At 38.1% G+C, this 17,335-nt stretch overlaps 1 protein-coding gene across 1 annotated transcript in view; it reads left to right on the top strand.

Annotated features, from left to right (window-relative positions):
• Positions 1–612: 612 nt before the first annotated feature.
• The window catches only part of fbxw7 (F-box and WD repeat domain containing 7), a 164,039-nt gene continuing 147,316 nt past the window's right edge, over positions 613–17,335 (top strand). Inside the window, exon 1 of the mRNA XM_026203782.1 lies at positions 613–1,037. The gene's annotated coding sequence lies outside the window, so the exon portion shown is untranslated. The remainder of the gene's footprint in view (positions 1,038–17,335) is intronic.

The following is a 17,335-nucleotide window of genomic DNA, read 5'->3' as shown; positions in this document are numbered from 1 at the left end:
GTATGTGTATCTGCTACTACATGAATAACTATTACATAAAAATAACATTAATAATCAAATAATAGTTTGTACTACTACAATAAACGTGTTATTCACCAAAAAGAGTATGTTTATATATATATATATATATATATATATATATATATATATATATATATATATATATATATAAAAAGTTAAAAGTAAAGGGTAAAAATTCCAATACAGTACAATTAAAATACAATGAAATGAGGTACAGTAAGTACAGTAAAGTAAAGATAAGTGTTAAAACATCTGTTGCGTGCTTCTCACGTTGTATGGCACTTTAGTTTTTGATAGATTAACAGTGAACATGAAGCAACAGTAAAAAAAAAAAAAGAGAAAGATTAAATCTTGACTAATCTTTGCATTACAGTGATGAAAGCAACTTTTGTTGAACACGCCAATTTCAATAAAAAAATATATAATTTAATAAAACATATGAAATAATAAAACCTAAAACGGGGCAATTAAACGGGGAATCTAAAATAATACTATTTGGCCTTTTACAGTCCGCAGACATGGCAACGTCATTACGTCGTATTTAAGCGACTGAACGAGAGCGATGGTGACGTTCCTGGACGACACAGTGACGCCATCATCCGTGGACAGGGAGTCGTAGAGGAATCGGTGGGATAAAGGCGATCGCGCTTTAACGGAGAAGCATCGGAGTCGTGCGCAGTATCCCTGGCGTTCTTTAAATCAGTCACATATTATTCCAGGGAGATTTGAGTTTTGGCAGAAGATAAATAAACAATAAAGCTCTCCCTGGTGCGTGGGTTGGAAGGGTTGGCGTAACGTTCCTACTTTATTCCATCGGATGAAAATGTTTGGCTTGTGCTTGTGAAAACTTCAACTCGTTTTCAAAGGATCGTTTCATCTTTCTTTCGGGCAAACCGGAGAGGAGAAGAGGAGAGACCGGTGACCGTAATTGGACTCTGGATAGGATACCTGGGGGAGCTAACTGTCCCTGTGCACACAGAAGCCTAATTTCCTTCGACTTTCCACCAGTTTCCAGGGTAAATACATGCATCTGTCTGATAAAACGTCTTGCAAATGTAAGCTTGACCATGCTAGTGTGATTTTGCAGGAGTAACGGACCATGTGATCAGCTTCACCACACAACCTCATGCTGGTAGTGCATATATGAAGCTGATTGCATGGCCTCTCTCGTGTGTATAATATTCAATATATGTACAGCTGCTTATGGTATGCTTATATTTAATATGCCAGTCTGATGTGTAGGTTGCATGTCATTAAAAAATGCAGTGTTCATTCGCATGCACTATTCTGAAACTGTTGTTGTTGTAGTTAAACTAACGTTACATTAACCCAATTCCAAGATATAACGTTAGATAGGACACAACAAATACGCAGTGTTTGCAGCTGCGTAAAACACATCTAATACAAAAAGCCTGATTGAAGTTTTTTTTATTTTTTTTTATATAAATTATTTATTTTTCACTATCGCTGAACTTTGCTCATACTGATTTTGAGTTAAACTTCAGATATTGTAAACTAAATATTTTTTTCTTGTTTTAAATTATAATGTACTTGTAGATAAAACCGCTGTCGTTGCCCTCACTGGTTGTCTTACTTCACCGGTGTGTTTATAAATGTATATATATCGCGATTGCTTGGGGTTTTAGAATAATAACGATTACTAAACCCATATGCCATCTTTATGAGTATTCCTTGTGTTTTCGCGTATTTTGCTGTAGTTTAGCCGGTTAGCGACAGGAGGTTTAGCTTAGGCTAACACTACTAGCTGGAACATGTAAATGCGAATTCTTTTACGAATATGTTTATCCGATTATCCACTATACTGTCGTTTATTTTATTAAATGCTGTTTTGTGTGCCCTTGTCATCAAGTGTAGCAGGATAACATCTCATAGCGCTTAGCCTAGCGCGTTAGCTTAGCTGGCTAACAATCGACATTCATCAGCCTTTGAATCACCACCACCGCGTCCCATAAGGTCTTTAAATCCACGTGAAGCGCCCGCCAACATCTGCATACTTTTCGCCCTTTAATATGATTTTTTTCGGGAAATATTAACCGGGCTGGTACGCTGTGAGGGAGAAATTATTAATTTGTACAGATCTATGTGCAGCGCGTGCACCGCGCGAGACAAGCACATGTTAGCACCGACTACATTAGATTTAAGTTTGTCAAAGCATGCTTTCTTGTTTCAAACTCTTTCGTTGAACTTCTGTCTCATTTTCTCCCAGCCCCAACATCCACGTAATAATAATAATACCAGCACTTTTTTATATCCATCTCTCCACACGAAGGAATTGAACAAATTGAGGCTGCACTACATTATATGAACACATGGCTACACAAAACTTCTTTAGCTCTGACAGGCAGATACTTTTCTCTATTTTCGTAACCACACAGCAATTTTATATTGATTTCATTTATAAATATACAAGAGTGGGGCTTCTACTTAAGTTTAGGGACTTGCACAGAGTGAGTCTTTGAACGTTTCAGCATCTTCTGTAATATTACGTAACTTGTTTTACAGGGTTTGTATTAAATGCCTCTATTGCTCCATGTGTTTATATAATATCTGTTGTCAAATAAAAGCTTTACTTGGAAAAGGAAGGAGGTTTCTCCAGAGAACAGATGGAGGTCAGTTTGCAAGTTTAAAAACATTTCTCCAAGCTCTGCACCTCTAGTTTTAATAGTTTTGACACCTGTTTGAAAGTTAAACCACCGAGAAGAGTTGCACAGACCCCTCTGGGTTTTGTTTGATTTGGTTTTTGATGTCGTTCTGAATTTTGTGGGTCACTCTGGGATACAATGTAAAGGGTTTGATAAAACTGGAGGGGAGGGAGAGGAAAAAGAGCAGGAAATACATAGGATAGTGTGTGAGATCTTTCATCCTCTCACACCCTTTCCACAACATCCATTTCCACCTCCGAGAGCCCAGAGTCACCCTCCTGCAGGGAACCGGCATCCCTCTCGGAAGGGTGTAGGGTGCTCTGTCTCCGCTAATGTTTTGAGCTCTTTTATGCTGTGGCCTTTATGCTATGAATGCTTTCAAGGTTTCAGTCTGCTGTATAGATCTTTGAGACTTGCTGAATGGCCTTAATGTTTTGATAAGACACAAAGAGAGCATACAGAAGACATGACCGGACTGGAAGATGAGAGAACAGAACCAGGTCATCTGATGAGTGGCTCTTTGAACAGAATATTTTCAGGCCAGCCACTTCTTAATGACACTCAGCTATAATAAGAGCAGGTCTGCTGTGTGGCTTTGATTAAAGATAGTCGAGGTTAAAAGAGATGCAGCCGTTCACTGCAAACTCCCTTTGTGTTCTCTGGGCTCCTCACCAAAGGCAAGTTTTCTAGAATTTCACTGGTGTTCTGTTTCCCATATGATGGATACTGTTGCTCAATTAAAAGCTTTACTTAGGTGAGCTACATGAATTTGACATTGAGTAAATTATGTGAAGGGCTTACCCAAGTCTTCCAAAACTGGGAATTCTTCTGCTGAAAATCAGCTCTTAAAGTTCATGATTTTCGGAAAAAGGCAAGTGCATATAACTCGTACTGAAGCTTTTACTAAAGCTTTACTATTAGGTCACAAATGGCATGCTTAAAACTCTTTAGATAGCTTTCTTTATTTCTGCTCAATTGGAACACGTTCTTCATTTGTTTATAATGTGTATCTAGATTTGAGCTGTTTTAGCTACAAATAAAAGTGCACCACTGACAGCGCAGTTTTGAGGCCCAGTCGCACTAAGAGATTCTTACTATAACTAAACTAGCATCCACACAAATAGACCATAATGTTAGTTATTGTTCTCGGTGTGAACTGGCCTTTGTATGTTATTTAACACATTTTAGCATATGCAGGCCTATTATGCAGAATTCTGTGGATTTTCACAAACAGGGTAACACAGTAAGGTCTCATTAATGAGAGTAATAATAAATGTTGAGCAATAAATTACTGTATTCTTTTAAAGGGGTTATATGATGCGAGTTAAATGTTTTCTTTCTCTTTGGAGTGTAACAAGCTCTTGGTGCATGAGCAAGATATGTAAAGTTGCAAGGACTTAAGTCTCCAATCCAAATAGATATTCTTTATCAAAGTTTAGACTTTGCCACAATCCCCTAAAATGGCTCATTCAAACATGCCCCCACGTCTACGTCACTCTGTGGAAATATTTGCGTAATGCTGCCCAAATGTTCATGCAAAGAAAGAATGCATGGTTTCAGTTACCGCAGTTAGGGGCGTTACATTTCCGATGAGTGTTTGCGATGTTCGGCCAATCATAATGCACTGGGTCAGTTGACCAATCAGAGCAGACTGCACTTGTCAGAAGGAGGGTCTTTGTAGAAAACTACATGTTTGAGAGAGGCTGGGCTTAGATGACCTAAATAATGTACAGTATTTGAGAAATAATGTGTTTTTTGAACATTAAAGCATGTCAACATATTCTGTTAGACCAAGTACACACAATAATGATCTTTAAAAAGGCATCATATGACCCCTTTCATTTTATTCATGTTTTAGTAAATCTTTAAGCAAAATTAAGTGCTATAGATGAATTGTTCTGTATTAATTTTTTGTGTTGATGTAAGGCAAAAAAACTAACATTTCTCAAAACATATTCTTTGTTAATTTTTAGGTAAAATATCCCTGTGCCCACAATACCTTATGAATTCTTGATATGGTTATGTCTCTTCATCTTGTGTGCTGAGGGAATAGAGAAGGCCACGGTCACATGACTTTCATCTCTTCTGCTGTAACGGAGGTGTGAGTTGCCATGGAGTGCTGCTGCCTTTTCATGCGCTCTCACAGCAATCAGACACAAGCAGAGAGGATGCTGATTCTTTCAGGAGAAAATACTACAGGGATGTATGTGTTGGATAGCTCTCTTAGTCAATCCAATGCATTCATCAAATGAGTTTGATGGAATCAATTCTCAAATACCCATGCCTAATATTAAAACTTGGACTCCATGACATCCTTCTCGTATGACCATTAAATTAGTTCAGTAGTGCTGAAATGAGTGTAGTAATGCTGTGGGTAGTGAAGTGAAAAAAACATAGTGTTGGCTTCTCCACAGTTGAAGTGGTTACCTGATAGCTTTCCCACGATGTGTGTGCTAAATAGATGCTAAAACATTCAAAATAAATCAATGGAGATGTGCTAATTAAACATCAGATCGTACTGGTTTTAAGCTCTTTTATTTCTCTTAATACTATAGAAAAGCACTAAAGGTTTTTATCTTGTTTATTTTCATATAAAAATACGGCATGCAGTTGCATCAAACCATGGTATAAACTAGGGATGCATTGATCCGATACTCGGGATCGTTATCTGCTCCGATACTGGCATTTTCGGGTATCGGTCAGACGAGACCGATCCAAATCCGATACTGTGCGTATACTATTGTGTCATTGTTGAGCCCCACGGAAGGCACAAAAACATTCTAAAGCACCAAAATGTTTTTGTGGACATATTTCAAGTTTCTGAAGCTGTTTCATGTGAGGTACAGATTCAGAAATTCAGAAGTCATTAAATTCAAGTCCACATTATCTCTTCTTTCCTCTGCGGCTGTTTGTCATCCTCCATTCAGGAATCAAACTGCATGTCACGTTCTGTTACTTCAGTCAACACGATGAAACTCCCTTCAAGAGTGCACATTAACTGAGGTTTAATCGTTAAATTAACGCACAGATTTAAAACACTACATATCAATATATCTTCCCTTTGTACTAGTGATGTCCGGTTCGCAAAGGAATCGTTTGATTTAACCGGTTGTTCTTGTTGAATGTATCGTTTGAACCAGTTCGCGACTCCAGTAAGCATTGATCCACAAATTACTTACGTATTTAATGTGGCTAACACGCCATCTGAGTCTAAATAAACCAACATCGCCGGAGTAACTCATTTACTCAAACAGTACACTGACTGAACTGCTGTGCAGAGAGAACTGAAGATGAACACGAGTTGAGCAGCTTGTGTGTTGTATTAAGTTGCTATGTGGACTCGGAGGACTGCGCAACCTGCACACTGTGACGCCGTGTTGTTTCAAGCTCATCATTCTGTGCACAGGATGCGAATAACCACTCTGTGCCACTTTGTATTGGTGCCTTTAGTATTATAATACTTTTCTGTGCAATCAAAGATTATTAATAGTCTTTCTTGTTCTGTCCTAACTATCACATGTTGCTGCCTTTAGTACTGTGCTATACATTTAAAATGAATGTCTTTTAGATTTCTATATAAATGTATTTACTTGTTTACATGAATGTATTTTACAACAATAAAAAGAGCAATGTGTAATATTTTACCAGATTTTAGACTTATTGACTTATTTGTAAATTAAATATTTCACTAGATTTTATAAAATGATTGTGCACCCGTCAATATTTTTTTTTTCTACAATCTTTTGCTACTGAATTATCCACTAACCTAGTTTGTAATAGTATTTTTGACACCGATTATGATTGTATATATTTTTATTTATTTTTCATTAAAATGAAGTTGTGTATATGTAGTAGATTGCGATTAATGATCATGTCAACACAGAGAAGTATAGAAATTCTACATTGCTTGATTAAAAAATAAATAAATCTGTGCTGGTATCGGATTGGATCGGTATCGGCAGATACTCAGAATTTTTGTGATCGGTTATGAAAAAATAGTATCGTTGCATCCCTAGTATAAACATCATTAAATGTAAATTGTGTTAATCACAATTACAATTTCTAGGGAATAATCAACTATTATTATTATTATTATTTTTTTTAATCATAATCATGCAGCCCTCTTTCCTTGGTTACCGCTGTAAACAAAACAGAGCTGTGCTTATAAAGAACTTTAATTTGCATCGTTCAGAGGCAAGATGAAACGAAAATACCACGTTAACTTTTCTAAAGTCGTCAGTTCCCCTCAGAGATACATTCATATAAACTCCTACTCAAATTGTGTCGTGATTTGTTCGGCATCTCAAATGATTTGAATCATCACATATTTGAATAGATTTTCAACTGACTCTATCGTTAAAATCCCTACTTTTTGCATATTTTCTAGGTTCACCTCACTAATTGACTGGTTGGTTGCTGGACTGCTAGTGGACCACCCTGGCCCATACCTAGTTTAAAGTACAAGTATAGCAAATTTGAGAGCTCTGCACACAAACATTTGTTCCATCAAACACTGGAATTTTCTGTTTTGTCTAAAGCGTTGTGAAATTCACAGAGTGATATATTGGTGTTAGTATAAAATAACAGAGTGTGACTGATCATTTTTCTTCTTTCCTGACTCTAATGTTTCCGCAGCTGTAGCCAAAACAAAGTTTGGTAGAAAATCAAATCAAAACACTGAAAGGCTTAATTTCTCCACAGATGTCTCATCAAGCCTTTCCTTCTTTTTTTTATGCCTTGGGTGTATGCCCCTGCCTTATGGGTGGTGAATTCCTGTGTTGCTCTGTGCATCACACTTGTGAACGCACAGCCTCCGTGTGCCTCTTCTGATGAATTATGAAGTGTTTATTTGCTTTTTCTGTAATGAGCTCCCTTTACTTTTTCATTTTTGTTTCTATCTGGCCTTTGGAGACAGAATTTTATGCCACCTTAGTGATTTTTCAGGTTTTGCATTTCTCTAAAGTTGCTGCAGTCTATCTCTTGGAGAAAACTAGGCTTCGTTTGTTGAGGAAACAAAACATGGGCTCATTGCCTGCTATTGGGAATGTGAATTGGGAATAATGATGATTATGTGCTTTCTGTTTCTCACCTGTTGCTGTGCCGTAAACCTCTTGAGCATTGACACTATCACATGGAGGGTTTTGTTCTTCACTTTCACTGTTTAGTTCTTCATTTCTCTTTCCTGTATATGCAGGTGTGTCACACCAGGCCAGTCATGTGACTAGTCACTTGATTGAATTCATCCTCCATTCAAATGCCAAAGATGACTAGTCCTGTTAACAAAGCAACTAATAGTCGATGGCTGTATAGGAAATCAAATTTGTCTCAATCTGTAGCAGTCTCTTCTAAAAAGTTCATACAGGAAGGGCTTGCCTCACACAACCTTTCAGTATAGATGTATTTTCACACCTGCTCTTATTTCAATCCTACATATAAAGCTGAAATGTGTCGTTTCAAATAGAATTGGGGTCAGTGGCATGAATCTGTCTCTTGAGGATCTTTAAAGGGAGTTTTTTTTTTAATTTTCTCCATCTCATGCTGTCACAGATGTATGTGACTGACTTTCCTCCGGTAAACATGGTTCTTCAGATGTGCAGGCTGCTTCAAAAATCACTCAAATTAAAAAATGATGGTGATCCTTATGACCCCAGATGATGAATCAATGTCTTCTGAATCTAAACGATAGGCTCTTGTAAGAAAAATTGTTTATTATATAAACCACTATTTTGTTTAATGCAGGTTCATGTTTAATGTAGATGTCAGCACATTGTAAAGTGATGGTCCTCTGTGTTTCCATGTCACTTCTTTTGTGTTTGCATCATGATTTAAAATGTACTGATATTTATGTTGAAGATGAACTCAGGAAAGCTATTTTTATGAAGAATTCAACCCGCAGGTGGATCACTTATAAGCCTAGTTAACACTGCATTTTGATCTATTTCTACCTCCCTCCACTTCATCTTTCCATATGGCCCAATTTCATTGTAACTACTTTGCTCTGGCCTTCAGAGATTGTACTTGCAGAGCTTCTGGACACTGTCAGCAAGAGCAGTGTCAATAATTTAAAGCTCTGCCATCCAGCGCTTAGCTCTGATTTGCATTAAGGTTTTTAAGAGATCACAAGCAGCTAGGAGAACATTATGTGAACCACCAAGTTCATCATATGGTGTAGTGATATCCCTCTTCACCAGCTCTATCCACTGAAGCATCCTTTTAAACAGCTACATAACACATTTCCTTTTTGTATTCCATGTAGTTTGGAAAACTCTGGCTGCATTTCACATTGGTTTTCAAGCGCTACATGTAAAGCTGGGGAGTTAAGCTCAGTCCTGTTCAAACACATTTGCTTGGAAATTTCTAGAGATCTTTGTGTACGCTAGCATACAGTCCAATTGAGTTTGTTAGTGCACATGATCGACACATGCGCTCTAGAAGCTTCATCGTTGTCCAGTGTCTGTTCTGGATTTCACAAAGTTATGACTGATAAAAATATATATTTGTACTCTTTTAATCTAAAATTGCAACACTCTTCTCATAAGCCCTTCACACAACCACAAGTTCAGTCTCTTTGGTTTCATTTTCTACTGTGGAAAAATGGTCTGAGCCAGTGTTGCCACCTTGTGGAACAACTGATTAGTGCAAAACCAGGTCAAGTTTTTAAATAAATGTTCCATGAAGAACCTTTAACATCTAGAACTTGGAAAACTTGTCTCTCTGAGTCGGGCCTTCATAATGAGACAATCATATTACTATATTTGATAGGGGTGCTCCGATCACGATCGGCCGATCGTTATGCGCATCTCGTCAGTAAAGCCGGTTCTCTAATCAGCAATTAATTCCATCAGGTGCGTGATTTCACATAGAGCAGCTGTTACTACACAGAGCCGTTGTTAATAGAGAAGATGCGCAAATCACGTTAATTTTCAGCGTTTTTTGGCGCATCTTCTCAGTTAACAACTCATTAACAATCGGCCGATCGTGATCGGAGTACCCCTAATATTTGAATAACAAATTGTGAAATTCATTCCTTTGTGGTATTATAACTAAAACAGTGTTTTTGTTGCATAAAGCAAACTGAAAGTTGAGTGATTTTAAATTTCCATTGCTCGCTGCACACTTACTGATCTCTTTATATAGTTTGAAGATATATTACAGTCTGTCTAGATTACAGTTCAGTGTTTCCAATCAACATGCTCCTTTCAGGGTCACAGCTGGACAATACTTGCATCTAGTTTCCAGAATTCCCCCTTTTTTTTATATGACTTTGCTTGTTCATTCATAATTCATTGGAACTTTTAATGATATTTCTGACTCCACATGAACACATATACTCTGCTTGAAGGTGTCCCTTTTCAAGACCAGGATTGGACACCCATGACCTAAAAGTTTTGCATAGAATCAAAGGTAGGGATTGTTGTCAGGAATTCCACCCTTTTAAGATATTAAATGATGTAACGGCAGTCCAAATATAATATTTAAAACTCCAGCTAAGGCAGCATCTCATTTGGTTGTTTTCAACTGGAATTGGCAGCTGAGAGCTGACAAATTGGAGTTCCAAGAAATGTTCAACTCGAGTATTCCCGCTACTGAAAGCTTGAACATGAAATAAGACTTGCTTGCATTTTCATGCGATTTAAAGTACACTCAGAAAATGATTTGCCCACCCTCATGTCCTTACAAACACAAGAGTTGTTTTGGACCCCAGGATCTTTCATTATATGGACAACAATAAATTCTACATGCTTCAAAGGCTATTTTTGCTCTGTCATGATTGAGAGCTTTGTTTACTTAAAGGTGTGAGTCTCAATGTCCTTTTCACACAACTACTGTAAATAACCAAAATGTGTGTGAATGCAACCATAATTATGATTCATATCGGACAGACAAGTGACAACCGTATTCTGCTGCTGTGCGAACCTGGCCAAAATATCATCTTCTGTGTTGAGCAGAAGAAAAGTCTGGAATGACACGAGCCTGCAATGGCTTCATATTTTTGGGTGAACTATGTCTCTGAGATGTAGACTATAAAAACATGCTTGTCATTTATCTTACAAGATAGAATTACACTACATTGATTAAATATTTGATTAAATCAAATAACAGTGGGACTTAAGTTTGATGCTGCATTACTGAATTAAAGTAGCTTGACTGTGTGGTTTCTGGGTAATGTCTGGGTAAATTGTGATTTGTGAAGACTTTGGATTGTGTCCTGGAAAGTGTTCGAGCAATACAGAAAGGCTCATTCTCAGTTCGTCTGTGCGTGCTGCTGTATCCACTCACTCTCTTAAAGTGATCTAAAAGGATTACCTCTACCAGGGTCTTTTGCTTTAGTTTTCAATAGGGCCCGTGAGAGGTTGTGAAAGGGTAGCCCTCTGCATTGTCTTGAGCTCTTTGTGTCCTCTGTGTCTTTGTGGTTTCACCCTGGGACCCAACAGCTGCCCTGCCCCCCACCAACTCCCCCGAACATCAGCACTTTGAAAAAAAAAAACCTAGTTGCTTCGATTTGGCCCTGTATTCCATGGGACCAAGTGCTTTCACAATACTTCATGTGAACTATGATCAACAAATGTGAGATTTATCAGTTTCACATTAGCTTTTGGATGACAAAAGAATAATCGGGACTTCACGTGGGAACCCCTAGTCCACTTCAAGAAAAAGTCTGTCTTCGTCTTAAGCGCCCTTTCACATCACTTGCATCAGGGCCTTAGTACACCGCTGCTTTGACCTCCAAACAAAAAGTGTTACAAATAGTGTCAAAGTGCAGTTTTTATGAAAATACTGGGTAACAAGAAAGTGTATACGATAAACATATCAAAATATAACAGAAATATGATTCTATTGTTCAGCCTATGTTTTTTTCCAGATACCAATAGAAAGCAGAGCTGCTTATGTAATGCATATATATATATACATAAGAGTTAATTTATGTAGACGGTAAATAGGATTTGCTAAAATGCGGGAAACATTTCGAAAGAAGGGATTTTTTTTTTTCACTATCCATTGGTAAAGTTGTCAGTAGAATTGACAAAGTAGGCCTGCTTGGCCAAGTGGATCACTTGATGCAGATAATCTACATTTCCAGAATAATGGCCCATTAATCAGCCTGGCTGGTATGTTTATGGATCACTATTTAATGTTATAAATTATTTTTTTGTGGCGACATACAGGGAAAGTGTGTCAAAGTCCAATGACCAAATTGCTATCCCAAAACTCTGAATATATTATATAATGTAATGTTGCTTTGTACTTTAAACCATGTTTGAAAGCCACAAACTTGGATGCAAAGTTAGATGTGTCTTTTGTAAAGATCTTGACTTGACCTATATGGTTACATGATGAACCTTTTAACATTTAAACATTTTCTTTGGCCAGAATGTTGTTTATCATGGAAAAATGTTCTTGAGGTTGTTAAAATGGTTATTTTTAAGAAATGGTCACTGAAAGGTTCGATGGATTTTTCTTTGGCATCGCTTCTAATAAACATTCATTCATGTTCTCTGTCAATCATGTTTTGTCTGCAATCATTATCTGCTCTGCAATATCACTATGGCTGATACTTCATTTCATAGAACATTGATGCAAGTCATATAAAAGGGCCTTTAAAAAGAGGGAGCTGTCTTGGTTGATTCTCTTATGCCAGCACTACTGTCTTTTGGTCCTCTGAGGAAGGACTCCCACCCCCATCTCCTGCCCAACACAATCTTTACACACTCACACTGACTGCTGTGGTGCAGGACAGTTCTTCAGAAGAGGGGGCCCCTAGTAAAGGACTGTTTCCATGGAAACACCTGGCTTTATGAATGGATCTTGGGGAAACCTGGTCATTGGCCTCCCAGCATCCTTCACTGGCACCACAGGACGATCCTGTTTCAATCAAGACAGCCATCTGCAGCACACTTGCCTTGTAAACTATTTAGGGTATTTAACTGTATGTCAAACTTTGGATGTTTTCTGTCATTCTGAGAAGTTTCCAGGAAAAAAAAATTCTCCTCTGAGCCAAAGCCTGTTGTGCTTTAGGTAATAAACTCACATGTGCCAAATCTTGCATAATTTAGAATTCTTGAAGGAGCCTCTTGCCTTTAACACAGTTCTCAGAGCTCATGTGAAACAACCTTTCACTGCTTTGGAGGAACTTCATCTTTTTGGATTCCAGCTTTTCTTGAATATAATCCCCCCCCCCCCCCTAAAAATGTACTGTGCACCCCTAGAGGTGCTTTTCTGCCCATCCGTCTATCTTTCGCTCACAGTATCAGACTCAAAATGGCAAGTCTGCCTTTTTGCTGGCCCACATTCATGTCTTCCTTCTGCCCTGTTGACACTGAATTATTTACCCTGTGCATCAGAATTCTCAGGTGCTGGAACTGACTGCATCCATCTCTACAGAAAAGACAGGCCCATCAAATCTTTAATACATGTAGCTACTGGTTGGTCTCTGTTTGCACCAGTAATATGCTGAAGAAACTTGTCCCTCAGTCTCTATCATCTGGAACAGAAGTTGTAGAGCTTGTATTTAATGATCAGGGCTTTTGAAGTCTGGCTTGCTTGTTCACGGTTGAAGAAGCAGTGTCTTGGGATACGGTGGCTTTACTCATTCTTGTTGTAACATACTATACAACACCAAACTCCTTTTGACCCAGACTACTAAGTGAATGTTTCAATTCTTTTTTTTTTTTTTTTTTTATGAAATATTCAAAATGTTTGTATAACTACACATTGCTGTACTGACTGAACAACCAGTCAGTAAAGAGCAGTCCAGTAAGTGGGCCGGAGGTTGATTGAAGGTGAAGGACTGCTGACCGATTCGATGGAGGAATCGTGAGGCTGAATCAAACCAGTAAGGCCTGAGCTCTTATGTTTTTTTTTTGAATGATTCATTAAAAGAACTATGTCAGTTGCTAAGAGTATTAGGCTGTCGTAAGGTAAGAACTTTTTTCTTCGTCAGTTCTGACCGTGAACTCATTCACAATTTGGTTTCATTTGGCATAGTGCTGTAGAAAACATTGACATCACTGCTTTATAACCATGAACATTTAACGTGATGTGCCACAACATCTGTACAACGATTGGCTGTGCCAGTATTGGGTAAAGTATGCAGTATCCGTATAAACCAGTATTACCTGCGATGTCTTAACACAGGTATATTTTCACATCACTTTAAAAGTGTTAGTGCTGCCTTAAAACTGAACTTGAAATGTGAAGTTGTATTAACTGACATATCTATCTCTAGTTCAGGAAGTTGTTGCGACAATTCTTTTAAACACCGTATTAGAAGTCTTAAAGGTGGACCTCAGCAAAAGACAGAATAAGGCCCCTTTAAAGCTCTCGCCATGTGTCACGTCCATATGTCTGAGATGTTGTGGCTGTATGCAGACAGAGTAACAGGCATCTGGCGGCTCAGTCAGACTGACTTAAGGACTATTAGTGAGGATAATCCTATAGAGACGGGGAGTTGAGCCACAAAGCCCTACAGGAAGACACAGTTACATTCTCCCTCTCACTTTCTGTCTCCATGTTTTGTGGTTTTTCAAATTCATTTCAATTTAATGGGGTTTCTTTGAATGGCAAAGTTATGTCTTGCTAAAGTTTTTGCTTAATACATATTAAAAATGGGAATACAGCAATGTCGTTTGATTGCGCCCAACTGCTGTTGAAGAAGCCCAGACATCTCTTATAAATATTGACAGTGACAACCATGCCTTACTGTTTATTGTTACTACAATACTCCTGTGTAGATTTGTCATAGTAGAGTACTTGACTGAATTATCAGTCATGGCCTTCAGTGGTCAAATAATTGGTTTGCTGGCAGATAAATATTCACTGCCAGTATCAAAGTGAAGTATCTTAAATGGGTTAGTATCTTAAATGTTACTTCAGCCATGTGAACAAAATACCAAATTTTGCTTGGTTAACCATGGGACGTTTTAGTAAGGCATATGAATTGAGCTATTTTTGCTTTTAATTACATCTTTCTGCTCTGTCACCTTTTAAATGCAGACAATAACAATAATCCTTCTCATTCATCTTCTTGAATACAGTTGCAACAGATGCTTAATTGTTGAAATACAGACATATACCTTACGCAGTCTTCCTTTTTTTTCCCCCCCATAGCCTTAGGCAAAACCACTCTGATGTAGGCTATTTGTGGCACCGTTTTTTGTCCTTTTTAAAGCATGAATCAAACTGGTGTTTGCCTAGCTGGAGAGTTGGCCTTGGGATATACGCTAACTGGCATCTTTGTGTTCCTGTATGTGTGTGCGTCTCGGTGTCTGCCTACATTTACTTAAGCAGCCCGTTTCCTCTCGCCTGTAGTCTGTGGCTCAGCACATCAAAGGATGTCTCTCTGCAGAGCCTGAGATAACAGCGTAGCATAAACCCTGCTGCTCCGCTAAGCTTTTCCAGAGTCTTTCCATTGCCCTCGGGCGCACCCACTGCCTCTTTTGTCTGCCTGAAGCCTTGGGAAAGATGTGCGTGTGTGTTGTGGTGTTTGGCAGGCTGCGCACCCTAGGTAGAGTTAGTGTGGTGCCAGCGTTTGCCAGTGTTTCCTCCGTCTTATCCAGCGAGAGGCATGTGTGTGCGGGCACGTGTCTGTTTGTTTGCTGACCTGCCAATCCTCTGTTGTCCTCTCAGTCTGGATAGCTGTTGTTCATTCTGCTGTAAGCCAGACTGCTTTGCTGTTTTTCACTCATGTATATACAGATGATGTTTCTCAGACTAGTGAGCTGCTGTCTTGGGCAACATTTTTGGCCGTCGTAAGAATGTAATTTTGTTTAGCACTACATATAATGCACCTAATGCCTAAAGGTATGTTGGGAATGTTGACTAGTGAAATTGTACTTTTTTTTTTTTTACTTTATTATTTTTAAATCTTGCTCTGTTGGAGTGCTAGAGCTACAAGAAAGTTTGAAACATTAGATGTCTGCTTAATGCTTAATGCAAAAGTGTCTGCTTAATGCGTAAATGTAAATGTTAAAATCAACATTAACAAAGATTAAGAAATGCTTTTTCTATGTAAGCTTAATGTTAATAAATGGAACCTTATTGTAAAGTGCTACGGACTGGCAGACTGATGACAGCTGACTCAGGGCGGGTCCAAGGTAAGATGCCAGTCCAGTCTGTGCTGAAATGCTACTGTCAATCAAACTATCGTGGGAGGGGCCTGCCTGTCTGACGTCACATAGACATTTATGCATCTGATATCGACTCGATTTGAGAGAGGAAATTATTTAATGTTAACTTAAAAAAAAAGACACTGGGTGTATTTTTATCATTATTAGAGCCCGACCGATATGGATTTTTGGGGGCCGATGCCGATATTAACTCGAAAAGAGCCGATTTATAAGCCGATATTTTGATTTTGAAAATGAACTGGATATTAGACCCATTTCCTATAAACTTGAACTGTGGGCTGTATAAACCATTTTCCAGAAGGGATTTATGTTTTTAAAAAAAAGCCTTAGATTACGGTCTCAATGACTAAACAATTGCACATCAAAAGTATATATTTTTTAATGATCAAAAAACATTTGATTTTAAACATTTAACACTTTTACTTTCTTCCAGTTGAAGCTGGTTTTAACAGTCTGTGTGTGTACTGTAAATAAATTATAATACTAAAGTTAAAGTATTTGCAGAAGTAGTCCCACACTTTGCTGCTACAGCATTCACTTTTTTCAGGTATATGTAGGGCAGAAAGAGAGACAGAGAAAGAATAAGCATGTGTATTAATAATATTACCATGTATCATTACTCATGTCATCATTAGAATTAGAATTATAATAGACAGGGATCTCCTACATAGGCAAAAATGAGAAATATATATATATATATATATATATATATATATATATATATATATATATATATATATATAGGTATGACATATTACCTACTTATATTTAACCATATTATTACAACATTTTCCTGTTATGTCTGTAAAGCTGCTTTGAAACAATCTGTGAAAGAAAAAAAAAGAGAAAAAAGCGCGTGTTCAACTCATACTTATTTACATGTACCCTCTGGTTTAATAATTTCTGACGCACCTACTGTAGTTACTGTAACTACAATATATTTGCTCTCACAGACACACTCACAACGGACCCGTATATCTTCTCCTCTTCTCTTTGTGCAGGGAAGCGATGCGCACACAGTGCGACGCGCCCGTTTTTTCCAGGCGCTTCCGCATCGCATTGAGTTAAAAACATCTCAACTTTTCAGAATGCTGCAAGCGCACCGCGGGTCATGTGACAAGAACTAACCAATCAGGTTCATCCTTTCCCGTAACAACGTTGAAAACTGAGCCAAGATGAAGGAACAGCTGTTCATAGCTGTATATGGATTGCCATTTTGAAATAAATTTAGTAGCAGAGCTACTGCGAGCGATTTTTAGTGCTGCAAATCCATTTATCCTTTGCTGAAATTTCCCCGTCGTCATGGAGAGAGCACGTCATGGTTGCTTAGCAAAGGCAGACGCCTCAGGAGCGCTTCTGCCCGAGCGCTTTGGACAAGGAAAAAGCGGCACGCCTAGCGTTTTCCACGCGTTTTTAGGCGCGATATGTGAACGGCCCCTTACACGGTCATCATGTGGGAAAAACTGCAGATATATTTAGAATAAGATAAACGCTAAAGTTATAGTTTGACCTCTTATTAACGTT

Source organism: Carassius auratus, chromosome 26 (genome assembly GCF_003368295.1).
Source record: "Carassius auratus strain Wakin chromosome 26, ASM336829v1, whole genome shotgun sequence".
NCBI classification, from domain to species: Eukaryota; Metazoa; Chordata; class Actinopteri; order Cypriniformes; family Cyprinidae; genus Carassius; species Carassius auratus.
This window is presented reverse-complemented; position numbering and strand designations above follow the sequence as displayed.